Here is a 9424-nt window from a genome sequence, read left to right as displayed (position 1 = left end):
TAATTTTTGCTTTTGTTTTCTATTAGCTGTACTTGACTCAAGTTAGTGTGCTCAATTTTTTCATTCAGTTAGTAGTTTTGTTCTTGAATATTTGATGGATTTTATCCCATGAGTTATCTTCTTGTGTGCTCAGTCTGTTTTCCACTGGGCCCTTGAATCCACTCTCTACCTTTTCCCCAGCCTGTTCAGTGTAGAAGGGTCTTCCTTGCCTTCTGGCTGTGGGTGGGGTTCAGCCAATGAGAAGTACCTTTTAAAAAACAATAAAAAATAAATTTATTTTTAAAAAAATAAAAATAAATAAAAATAAAAATTAAAAAATCCCAAGAGGTTTTGGTAGAGGGAGAAGGAAGCAGCTCTGCATATATATGCCCCTGGCTGCCTCCCTAGCACCTTGTTAATAGGTGCATTTCTTTACCGAAACTCACAGCTTATATTAGATGTCTCCTCTCCAGGTTCTAGAAGCCACTCCCTCTCCTTGCCCTTCAGATCTTCAGGGACAAGGGATATGGTGGCAGCACTTAGCCACCAGAGAAAATGGACACAATTTCTAAAATTAGCAATGGTGTCTTTTGTGAAAATGGAAGTATTTTGACCCACAAAATCTGTGACATTTGCTAATTATGGGATCCCTAGAAATAAAATACTTAGACTGAGCTCAAATATACTTAACATTCTGGCTTTGATGGACAGAATCCTAACATAATTCACTATCATGAGTTTCCATGGCCTTTTATCCATTTCCAAGTCATAAGCTGATTCACAGCCTCAGGGTAGGCTGCAGCCTTTGAGGAAGGACCCTATAATACAAGTGTCACAGGTATAAACTACAAATCTTCCTCCAGGCCTTCCCTATAGGGACCAGCACCTATTTGGAGAGTAGATGTGCATTAGGGAAAGAATACCCAGATATTCCGAAGGGATTATAAGGTTTCACCTCTGAACAGATATCAAGCCTGGAAGAGTGAATTGTCACCGTGGTCTATGGTTTGAGTGGTGACTTATGGAAGATAGATGGATTGGGGGATTGATTCACCTCTTAGTATAGAAGGACCTATCATGATTTACTTGTCCAGTTTTAGCCACCACCAAAGACTTATGAGACACAGGGGTGGTAGTTCTTGCCACAGCCCCATTTACCTAGCCTATTTGGCCTATACAAAACCCAGATGGATGTGCAGAATAATTGTACATTATCACCAACTTACAAATGATCACAAGCCAATTTTACCTTTGGTTCCAAATGCAGTAAATTACTTAGAAATACCATAGTCCCTGGCCATGAGTATACAGCAACCTAGTGATTTCTCTGACTCCTATTGATAAGAACAATTAGAAAGGGTTTGTCTTCACATGTCTTATCTCAAGACCATGTTAATCTTTTAGATTATAATATTCAGGGAACTTGAGAACTTTAATATCTCACAGATCATGGTAGGCCATTACTTTGGTGACAATGTAGTAATTGCACATGAGGAAAACTACTCATGAACTGGATGGTATAGGATTCACCAAATTATAGAGTTGGACAGAGCATCCATTATTAAATGTAAATGATTTAAATGATACTGGGATTAAGTAGGCCTAGAAGGCACAAGTAAATAGCAATGAGTACATAGCTCACTCCTCCTAAGGCATCTCTTTCTAATGCTTCCCTGCTTTTTCTCTTACCCATACTGAATGTCTTGGTTGGGAATTTCTGATCACTAGTTAGCAGAGGAAAGATATTGGCACAGTTTATGAATGGGTCTGCAGGATATACAGCTTAACTGGGGGGTGGCTTCAAAAGGGCCATGAAGGATGGACTTTGGATAGTACATCTGACTGTGATCTTTACAAAGAAAAGACAAAACTGAGGCTCCATAGGAAGTCATTAGCAGTGGTTAACGCTGGGTGGCTGGTTAGGAAACTAGAAATCAAGATTGGAAAAGTGGTGATAAGGAACTGGTGATAAGGATAAGGTTAGAGATATGTGGACTTTTCTCAGAATATGCAGAGAAGATTCAGTTACTTATACAAATGCCCACCAGAAGGCATTCATACTACAGAGCAGTGTGTGGTCATCCTCTTTACCTAGCAAATGCAGTGCTTGCTTAATGGTTGGAGGATGGACTCAAAAGCAAGGACTTCCCCCTCATGAGACTCATTTACTTCCTGCTACCACTGAGTCCTTTACCTGCCGATGACAAATAGCACTCAATATAGCCCTAATCCCTGGGTATACCAGACAGCCACCTGGGGCAAGTTGATTACATTGTTCCTTCCATTATGGAGAGGGCTTCAATTTGACCTCACCAGGATAAATGTACATTCTATTAATGGGTTTGCTTTCTTGCCTATAAGTACTTCTGCCAGCATCATGATTGATGCCTTTGTCTACCACTGCAGTATCCCAAACATCTCTCCAAAACCAATCATTTTATGGCAAAAAAAATATAGTAATGGGTTCAAGTCCATGAAATTACAATGTACCCTATTAAAAAGAAGCAGCTGGCTTGATAAAATAGTGAAGGCTTACTTGCAGAACCAGTAGAAAGACCACATTCAGTAAGGTTTGGAGCTGCCTTATATGTTGTAGTATATTCCTTAAATCAGCAGCCAGTATATGGGGGCACTCTAGTTACCAGGATGCATGGGTCTGGGAAAATATGGAAGCAGACTTGTCTTTGTTTTATTAAAAAATTCATAGAAGAAACTTTGCTTTATTCTGCTAGGACCTTGGATTTAATTTGGAACACTAGTAACTCTAAGAAAAGGCTTCCACCAGGAATCAGACATTTCAATGTAATAGACGGACATCAAACCCTGGCCATTTTTAACTCCCCAAGCCCCCAAACTGACAGGTAGAGAAAGAGTCGTTCTACTGACTGGGGTGAATTATCCAAGGGAAATTGGGTTGCTGCTATGCAATAAGAGCAATTGGGACTATCTCCAGGAGACAGACATTTACTGTATTGGGGGAAAGTTGCAGCAGTCCACAGAGAACTTGATCTTGTGAAAATGACAGTGGGCACTATTTCAACATGATAGAATCCCATCTACCCTAGCAGAAATGTGAGAGGAACAAGGAAGTGGTGGTGAAAAAGTTATGGTTATTAATTTGGTGCTCTTGACCAGTTATAGAAGCAGAGACTGGAATAGCTGCTATAGTTAATGTATAGTCATTGTTCCTCATGCTTTACCCCTTACAGTCTCAACTCAGAGCATGTGAGGTTTCATGTGATAATACAATTGTAGTTATTAGTTGAGATCTTTTTTTTTTTTTTTTTTAACACTTCTTGGTCTTCTTTAGTTTCTCTTCCTAATACTTCTGGTTCTACAGATATTGAGTCCCTGGTTCTATTTCATGAGGTCTTCCTATTTTTGCCTACAATTCCTACCTCTGACTTTTGTGTTTCAGAGGGTGACATTTTTTGGTCTGATTTCTAATGTAGTTTTAAGTATTCATTGTCGTGTTTATTCTATTTTGTGTTGCAGAAATTATGGTTTCTAAGATCTCTTTTAAATTATTAGGATTAGGTCACGCTGTAAGAAGTAACAACCTCTCCTCTTCTCTGCTATCCGCCCGGCAGCTGCCAAGCAGCAACCATGCGTGAGTGTATCTCGATCCACGTCGGCGAGGCAGGTGTCCAGATCGGCAATGCCTGCTGGGAGCTCTATTGCCTGGAACATGGCATTCAGTGGCTAGATACTAAGTGACAAGACCATTGGGGGAGGAGAGGACTCCTTCAACACCACCTTCAGTGAGACGGGTGCTGGCAAGCATGTGCCCAGGGCAGTGTTTGTAGAGCTGGAGCCCACAGTCATTGATGAAGTTCGCACTGGCACCTACTGCCAGCTCTTCCACCCTGAGCAGCTCATCACAGGTAAGGAAGATGCTGCCAATAACTATGCCCGAGGGCACTGCACTACACAATTGGCAATGAGATCATTGACCTTGTCTTGGACTGAATTCGGAAACTGGCTGACCAGTGCACGGGTCTTCAGGGCTTCTTGGTTTTCCACAGCTTTGGAGAAGGAACCGGTTCTGGGTTCACCTCCCTGCTGATGGAACGTCTCTCTGTCGATTATGGCAAGAAGTCCAAGCTAGAGTTCTCCATCTACCCTGCCCCCCCCCCAAGGTGTCCACAGCTGTAGTAGAGCCCTACAACTCCATCCTCACCACCCACACCACCCTGGAGCACTCTGATTGTGCCTTCATGGTAGACCACGAGGCCATCTATGACATCTGTCATAGAAACCGATATTGAGCGCCCAACCTACACTAAACAAGTTGATAGGTCAAATTGTGTCCTCCATCACTGCTTCCCTCAGATTTGATGGAGCCCTGAATGTGGATCTGACAGAATTCCAGACCAACCTGGTACCCTATCCCTGCATCCACTTCCCTCTGGCCACATATGCTCCTGTCATCTCTGCTGAGATGGCCTACCATGAACAGCTTTCTGCTTTGAGCCAGCCAACCAGATGGTGAAATGTGACCCTCACCATGGTAAATACATGGCTTGCTGCCTGTTGTACCGTGGTGATGTGGTTCCCAAAGATGTCAGTGCTGCCATTGCTACCATCAAGACCAAGCGTACCATCCAGTTTGTGGACTGGTGCCCCACTGGCTTCAAAGTGGGCATTAACTACCAGCCTCCCACTGTGGTACCCGGTGGAGACCTGGCCAAAGTACAGCGAGCTGTGTGCATGCTGAGCAACACCATAGCCATTGCTGAGGCCTGGGCTCGCCTGGACCACAAGTTTGACCTGATGTATGCCAAGCGTGCCTTTGTTCACTGGTATGTAGGTGATGGCATGGAGGAAGGAGAGTTTTCTGAGGCCCGCGAGGACATGGCTGCCCTGGAGAAGGATTATGAGGAGGCTGGTGTGGATTCTGTTGAAAGAGGGTGAAGAAGAAGGAGAGGAATACTAAAGTTAAAAATATCACAAAAGTGCTGCTTTTACAGGGAAGCTTATTCTGTTTTGAACATTGAAAAGTTGTGCTCTGATCAGTTAATTTGTATGTAGCAGTGTATACTCTCATATACAATTACTGACCTATGCTTTAAAACACAACGCTTTGTTACAGATCCAAGCTGTCCATTTCTCTGATGGGTTTGAATAAAGTATTCCCTGTCTTAAAATTAAATAAATAAATAAATAAATAAATAAATAAATAAATAAATAAATAAATAAATAGGATTATTCTTCCTCATAGCAGTCCTCTCTTGTTTTATAAGTGTGATATCCTCTCCAGTTTTATGGCAAACACATTTTTGGATTCTTTACCATTTTCTGGCCACTCAAGCTTGATTCACTTCTTCAAACTGCTGGTTTGTTCATTTTACAAAGCAAAATTGATTGGTTTGAAAAACCAACCAAAATTGAGTGGTTTGAAGATTTGCATATTATAAGTTCATTTTACAAAGCAAAATTGATATCAGTGGTTTGAAGGTTTGCATATTATACTTATAGTATAAGTACTTATAAGTGTTTAAGATGTACTATCCTAGTTTCCTTTTCCATCCTTCAGTGCCACTCATCCCAAATCCCAACAAAAGTATATCTTCAGGAAAAGGTATATAGAGAAGGGTTTAGAAAACAAAACACCTACCCAGGTGATTCTGACATGCTTCCTCATCCCACATCAAAAACCAGCAGACTGATATGAACAGTAGAGAGATATGGTATGAACTCCATCTGGGAGCTTAGGTCATTTTGGCTTACTAGAATTGTAGATGTATGGGCATTGGTAGCTCACAGGATAAACTTTCTTTCAGGCATAGCAGGCCAGGAATGCTGGTGGAGTCTTAGAGGAAGCTGTGTTTAACCTGCTCATCGTGTCACACCGCTTGGCCTTCAGTAGGAATTCAATAAATATTTGCTCTATAAAAATTGAGGAAATGAGCAGCAGTTGCCAAGTAAAAAAGAGGGAGGGTGGAAGCAGTAGAGGTGAGATTTGGGTCATGTAAGAATCTGTTGTTGTGCTGGTGAGTTTCCCCTTCCAAACTGGCAATGGTTACCTGGGGTCAGCTAAGGTTCTGGTTCACCACTCCATGGCCTTGTTGCACATCTTCTAGATCCACTGCAGATAGGCCCTCTTGTTTGTGTGCTGTCATGAGTAGGAGTTAGGGCTACTAGCATGGAGTACAAAACCCTGGTTACTTGGCTCCTAAAGTCCTTGCAGGTACCTTCTTTTTAGGCACTTTTCATCTCCACATGTGCTTTAAGCTGAAAATGCTGGCAAATATTCATAAGAAATATTCATCCATCACTTACTTCCATACAGCTACCTCCTATCCTTGTACTAACTTGCAGGTTAGTGGTCAGTATTGAGATTGTCCATCAGTCCAAAATCTACTTAGTCTTTTTTAGAAATTTTATAAAGTGTCTAGCCTATGGGTAGGAGACTTTTCTGTCCCCCCTATCTCAGGATGTTTTTCTTTACTTTAATAGTTTCTATAATTTCAAAGAACTTTTGTTTAAGCTCTAATTTTTGTGTTTAAAACTGATTTTAGATTAAAATTTCTGCAGCTAAGGCCAGAAATGGCAGGCTTGTGGACTGTTGGGCAAATGTGGTCACACATAGTTTCTGTCCCGTGCATTAATTTTTTCCATTTGAATGAAAGTTTGAAATCATCTTTTAGAAGACATGACTGATGTTCACCAATATTGGACTCTTTTTCTCTTCTGATAACAAAGGTGATTGTCTCAGCCATTTGCAGTTTGAAAGGATCATGGGACTAGGTTTGAGCAATGAAATATGAGAAGTTAGTTATACCACTTCCTGGCTAGTCTCAAGTCTCTATTACCCAGCAGCAGAACTATAGGAGCCATTCATCTCAGATGCTAGAGTCACAAGGTGTTATGGCATAGTGTGCGCATTCCAAAGTGGCTTGCCATACCCAGCATGCAGCCTCAACTGGGACCAATGCCCCTCCAAAATGGCTCCTGCCCAGTGGTAGATGAAGAAAGAGATGAGCCTTGCCCACCAGTACACAATAGTAGCAGCTGGGTCTCATAGCCATCCACAGGAGGGCTGCACCCCACCTCTAGCATGCCCTCAGGAGCTGCAATTGAGCCTCTCAGCTAGCTGTGGAGGCCAGCCCTGCCCACTGGTGTACTCACAGCAGTCCAGATGAGGTATTATAGTCAGCCAGGCCAGGGGTCAGCACCTCCCACCAGCATAACTACAGCAATTGTGACCCAGCCAAAAAAAGGGAACATGCAGCACGCATAGAGAATATGGCACCTGGTTCTGATTACCAGTGGTGATTGAGTTTCTGGGCACCACAGGATGCCTTCCAAATAAGGCCACTTCAAGACTACGTGTAGCTGATCTATCTAATACATAAAACAGACAAATTACACAAAGGAATATGTTGCAAATGAAAGAAGATAAAATCCTCAGAAAAAGCAGGCACAAAGGAGCTAGGCAATCTACCGGATAAATGGTCATAAAGATGCTCAATGAACTCAGAAAAATAATGGATAAATATAGTGAGAACCCCAACAAAGAGATAGAAAATGAACTAATCAGAGCTGAAGATACAATAACTGAAATGAAAAATACACATACACTAGTGGGTATCAACAGATGGTTAGATGTGCAGAATGGATTAGTGATATGGAAAACAGGGTAGTGGAAAACATCCAAGTTTAACAACAATTTAAAATATTGAGATAGTTTAAGGGACCTCTGGGACACCATCAAGTGTATTAATATTTTTATTATAGAGATCCCAGAAGGACAAAAGAGAATGAGGAGGGAAATTTATCTGAAGGAATAATAGCTGAAAGCTTCCCCCAAGACATTAAAGTCCAAGATTCATAGAGTCCCAAACAAGACAAACCCGAAGAACTCCTCTCCAAGAAATAATTAAAATGGCAAAAGTTAAAGAAAATCTTAAAAGCATCAAAAGAAAATCAATTACATATAAGGGAAATCTCATAAGACTATCAGCTGACTTGTCAGCAGAAACTTTGAGTATATTATGCCACTCCTTACTGGCCTGCAAAGTGCTGAAACACACACACACACACACACACACACACACACACACACACACACACACCCTACAATAAAAAATATCTACCTAGCAAGATTATCACTCAGAATTGGAGAGAAAGAATTTCCCAGATAAAAAGTTTAAGAAGTTTTGAACTGCTTCACCAGCCTTATAAGCAATGTTTAAAAAAAAAAAAAAAAACTCTAAATGGGGGGACGCCTGCAGTTAAGCATCTGCCTTCGACTCAGGGCATGATCCTGAAGTCTCAGGATCAAGTCTCACATCGGGTTCCCTGCATGGAGCTTGCTTCTCCCTCTGCCTAGGTTTCTGCCTCTCTCTCTCTGTCTCTGATGAATGAATAAATAAAATCTTTAAAAAAAAACTCTAAATGGAAAAGACCATAATAGGAGAAAATTAGGAAAGAAAAAATCCCACTGGTAAAAGCAAACATATAATAAAACAACCATTATAGAGCTATCATAAATATTAAAAGACAAAAGTAGTAAAGTCAACTGTATACATAATAAGAGATATACAGGCAATATGTAAAATATGACAACATAAAATATGGGGTGCAGAGTAAAAATGTCCTTTTAGAATTATCAAAATTAAGTGACAGTCATCTTAAAATAGATTGTTATATACATAGAGCATATATATAATATATAGAGTATTATATATGAATCTTATGATAACCTTAGACAAAAAAACCTGTAATAGAGCCACCGGAAAAAAAAAAAAAAAATCAAGATCAAGGAATCCAAGAACACTAAAAAAAAAAAAAAAAAAAAAAAAATCAACCCAAAAGAGAAGGAACAAAAAAACAATGATAATGGCAATAAATACATACCTATTAATAATTACCTTAAATGTACATGGATTAAATGCTCCAATCAAAAGATATAGGGTAACTGAATGGGGGAAAAAAAAGTCTATATGCTACCTGCAATAGACTTACTTCAGACCTAAAGACACATTCAGAACCAAAGTCAAGAAGTAGAGAAAGGATATTATTCCATGCAAATGAAAACAAAAAGAAATCTGAGTTAGCAATACTTGTATTAGATAGACTTTAAAACAAAGACTGACAAAGACACTACATAATGATAAAGAGAACAAGAAGATATAATAATTGTAAGGATCTATACACCCAAAAAGGGAACTCCTAAATATATAAAGCAAAAATTGACAAAGAGAAATTGTCAGTACGATGTCAGAGTTTTCTTACTATCATCAATGGATAGAGCATACAGACATAATAAAGAAACAGGGACCTTCAAGAACACATTAACATATATACAGAACATTCTATCCCAAAACAGCAGAATACACGATCTTTTTAAATGCACATGAAATGGGGCACCTGGGTGGTTCAGTCATTTAAGCACCTACCTTTGGCTAAGGTCGTGATCAGAGGGTCCTGAGATTGAACC

The 9424-nt window shown here is 40.2% G+C and overlaps 1 pseudogene; it reads left to right on the top strand.

Moving 5' to 3' along the window:
- Positions 1 to 3526: 3526 nt before the first annotated feature.
- Positions 3527 to 5119, top strand: LOC140610207 (tubulin alpha-1A chain-like; annotated as a pseudogene).
- The last annotated feature ends 4305 nt before the right edge of the window (positions 5120 to 9424 follow it).

The sequence above is a fragment of the Canis lupus genome, chromosome 2, assembly GCF_048164855.1.
Source record: "Canis lupus baileyi chromosome 2, mCanLup2.hap1, whole genome shotgun sequence".
In the NCBI taxonomy this organism is placed as follows: Eukaryota; Metazoa; Chordata; class Mammalia; order Carnivora; family Canidae; genus Canis; species Canis lupus.
The sequence above is the reverse complement of the archived record's forward strand: the minus strand, read 5'-3'. Positions and strand labels throughout refer to the sequence as shown.